The sequence below is a fragment of the Strongylocentrotus purpuratus genome, unplaced genomic scaffold (assembly GCF_000002235.5).
Source record: "Strongylocentrotus purpuratus isolate Spur 01 unplaced genomic scaffold, Spur_5.0 spur5_scaffold_11, whole genome shotgun sequence".
Classification (NCBI taxonomy): domain Eukaryota; kingdom Metazoa; phylum Echinodermata; class Echinoidea; order Camarodonta; family Strongylocentrotidae; genus Strongylocentrotus; species Strongylocentrotus purpuratus.
Genome location: NW_022145596.1, coordinates 7,804,822 through 7,809,145, shown reverse-complemented (window position 1 = coordinate 7,809,145; position 4,324 = coordinate 7,804,822).

The following is a 4,324-nucleotide window of genomic DNA, read 5'->3' as shown; positions in this document are numbered from 1 at the left end:
GGCTGTAGCTTTCACCTACAGTTTGTACTTTATCGGTCACGTGACTATACCGACCAATCAACATACGTAATAACATAAAGCCTGGGTTCTGCCCACCGCAATCAATAGACTCGAGCAAATTTTGATTTTATAGCATCGTATTCTCGTATTCCATTGCCAGTAGGCATTGTTAATCTTAAAGCTGCAAAGATGCTAGTAGTTACACGTATACAAGAATTTTCGTTTGCAACAATAACCCGTGTATGCACTGATTCTCACTCTCTCTCTCTTGATGTGGTTTTGGTTAGGATGTGAGGGTGGTTGTAAATCCAATTATCCATCACCAATCTAATAATAATAATAATAATAATAATAATAATAACACAGCACATTATATTACACACCCTACCAGTTAATATCTGTATAATACCGACATTGAAAAATGATGACAGTATACGAGTAAACACGCCACAATGTGGTATGAAAATGAATTTCCTATCTGATGGCAACAAATATTCTTCGCTATAGCTTTGTCCGTGTCAAACACTAAAGCTATACAAACAATTCTTGATAATAATTATTGATGCACTTCATAATCTGGACATTCTTGGGTGAAGAAAAAACGCTATGCAGGATATGGTTTTATATATTTTACGGACTTTTTCATTCTTTAAAAAAGCAAAAATACGTAGATGATGATGATCATGAGGAGGAGGAGGATAGAAAGATGATAATAATGATGGTGATGATGATGATTGGATATAAAAATGTAGATATGTTGAGATATTCTGATTAACATTCTTCATGGTGTTTTGAATAGTAAGATAGAAATCGTCGGCCGCCCGCAAGAGGGCCGTAACCATGGTAACGATAATCTAATGTCAGAAAAAGAAGCAAAATGAGGTGTAACAATATTTAAAAAGCGTGTATTTTAAACGTTTTTTTAAACTTGCTACTTTTTTGTAATGATTTCATCACCGTGAAGACATTTGGAGAAACAAACATATTACTATATCTACAATGTTGATCATTAGGGGCGTAGAGTGGGTCCAGCCATCGGGGAAGGGGAAGAGGAGGGCACTGTTGTAAGGGGGCACCAATCTTGCTAGGTTAAGGAAGTGTAAAAGTAAACGGCCATAGAAAGATTGAGTGGAAATGCAATCATCTTGTTGCCTTTCCCTCTCTCATTCCCTTTAAAAAAAAATCCCTTTCACCGTTCGATTGAAGGGGCATGTACCCCGTGTGCCATCGTTGCTACGCCATGTACTATAATAGACGTAGCCTAAAAAATACATGTTTATGATTACAGGAATATTCGTATGTCTTTTAGAAATATCTAAACCGCTGAATTTTCCCAGGAAACTCTTCCTACATATTATGTACATTTTGAACAGAAGGAATGCATAATAATAATAAGAGTTCTTGGTGTAACGTGTGAATTATTACAATTATTTTAATGTACCATTATTAGATGGATGTATACTCCACAAATTACTCCATACCTTATATTTCTATATTATTTCGTTATATTCTATTATTCATTTGCTGCACGCCGGTTCGGCTTTTTATCCGGAATTAAACACATTCTACAATAATTTGTCCCGGCTACAGAAATTTGCTTTTGAAATAGCTTTGGTGACAAATATTTATCTATATTACAATCACGTGTTAACTTTTTTCATTCCGAGAGTTTATGAGCAGCGAAAAGAAATTCTTTCACGCGAGAAGAAAAGAAAGAGAGAAATTCTTGCAAATGACGAGAAAAAAAGAAAGAGAGGAAGAAAATGCCTTTCAACTTGTCCAAAGGGTTCATCTATCTTATTACCCTTCATGTACACCGAATGACAGATGCAAGAGTAAACAAGAACTAATCCAAAGTTCAGAATCTTTCTCTTCTCCCGATCCCATTATACTTTTATTCTAGCAGGCGTTTTTATTTACTTTCCAGTTTCAAAAGGCTTTCCATAACATTATTCGTCTTTCAAGTATCTGAATATTTTTTTTTATTGTAAACAAAATCAGAAAAGAGAGGAGAAGAAATGGGTGTGTCAACATTGTAGCAGTGTTAAACAATCACGGGAAAGAGGTGAATAAATTCGAACTTTGTCATACTTCTGTGATATCATAGTCTACAACTAACAATGCTGGTTTGACTGATTAAAAAAAAGAATCCCCGCCTTTGAGCTGAATGTGTTTGGGGACATCTTTTCCCAAACATGAGCGCATTATTACGAGACATCTCAACATCTTCCACAATATTTGACTACAAACATTTGCTATATAAATTGTGTCAATTCATATTTTTGTCATGTTTTGTCGTTTTTCCGTCCACGGAGCACACACTTGAGCTCTGTATTTACGTGTCTTGTTTGAATAATTGCACATTTACAGGGGTAAATGCCCAAACAAGCCAAGATATCGGTAAGAGTTGAGTTAGGGTGTTGCGAAACCTTTTTGATGGATCAGAGAATTTATTTATTGTGGTATAAAAAAAAACATTGTACATGGCAGCCTTTCGGCTGAATTGAGTGCAGTTTACATAAGTATTAACACAAGGATATTGCACAAAATACAATAGTATTACAAAGTCATTAAAAATAGTACATTCATAACAAACAATTATAGGTACACCTTAGATCAAAGAATATTGATGGTGGGATAACGGAAGTGGGTAATGGATGTGGAAAAATAAGTGTTTTATGATATGACTTAAGCAAATTCATAGGAGGAATATAACAGTTGAATAAATTATGATCAGTGCTAAGAAAAATTATCTGTTTTGCATGCTTCAAAGTAGGCCTATTGTCATGTGGGTGCAAGGTACATGTATATGGAGAACAAAATGGACGTATAATTCACCTAATGTGGTGTTGCGTTAAATTGATAGCTCATTGACCCTCAGTCTTCAACAAGAGCTTTAAAAACCAACAAAACATTTTAAATTGGAGGATTTAACTTGGACAACTAGATCAAACACCATTTGGTTGGTATGCTTGTAAGTAAGCAACCAGGGGACCGACGGCTTTCAGTCCTCTCCGGGGAAATTGGTAATGAGGATTAATGCCTTACCAAAGGGCACTAATGCATTACATTAGGATACCACTGCTCTACTACTGAGCCATCGCGCCACCTTAACAGTGGTTTTATATTCACTGTAAAGATGTAAACATAAAAGGTGGATGCAGACAATCACCAAAAGAAATCTAAGCTCAAAGATACGGGCTGCACCCCCCCCCCCACCCCCACCTAGAAGTATTGAGTGACCAATACTCGGGCAATGTTCGTCTCATAGCAAGGTGGTCTCTTTGTATTTACTTTAAAAAATTAATACACTTTATTAAACAAATTTCTTTTAAACGCTAAAAACAATCGTCGCTATTTGAAAAGGTCAAAAAATGTGGTTCGTTAGCCTCGCTCACTCACAATATCTAAAACCCGGATTTTTGTTCATGTTGGAGCGTGATACAATAGACATCCATGGCGAATATGTGCCCAAAAATAAATGCCCATGAAAAAAAAGTCACGTTCATCGGTAGGCTTAAAGGGAGTCATACACGTGCAGCACCCTTACTTTCCCCTTCCCGATCTCCTCCCCATAGCCGACCTTCCCCTTCTCCGCCCCTCCAATACACCATTGCTCTGACATCAACTCTTTACAGGCCCGTTCAATGCAGGCGGGTATCGTCAACCACACGATGAAGAATTTTCGCACGTTATTCAAGACTGATCACATTTTGCGTGATGTAATGATAAGACGTGTCAATAGTATCCAGAAGCACCAATATTTGCACAATCCATATTTGAAAAACGAGATAGATTATATATATATATATATATATATATATACCTCCTTGAGGGATGTTTAAAGTGTATTGGGCACGACTTTTCACGATCTCTCTTCGTGATAATGCATATTCAAGGCTGTATAGCCGCCGGGGCGAAATGACCACGGTCTTCTTTCCTGAGAAAAGAAAAAGAAAAAAAGAATCAGACTATGCCTGGGTGGGATCACGCGCCCCTCTTTCCTTCGGACCGAGACATAGCCGGTGGGGTACCCGCGGGAAGTTATTTTCCTTTACCCTCCCCATTTCCCTTTTGGCCCTAGAAATTGCCGGTGGGAAAATAAATTTGAGGATATTTTGTTCTTTACTCGCCACCATTTCCATCCCCTGCCTTACAAAGCCTAAATATCAAGGGCCGGTAGGATTCCCCAAATTATGTTTTCTAGACAATGAGGGGGGGGGGGGTCACATCCTTTTTAAAACAGTATAGGATCCGCCCCTTATCAAAGGGCAAGGTGTGTTTGCCTTTTTATTCTCTCTCCCACGTGTTTCCAAAATGTCTT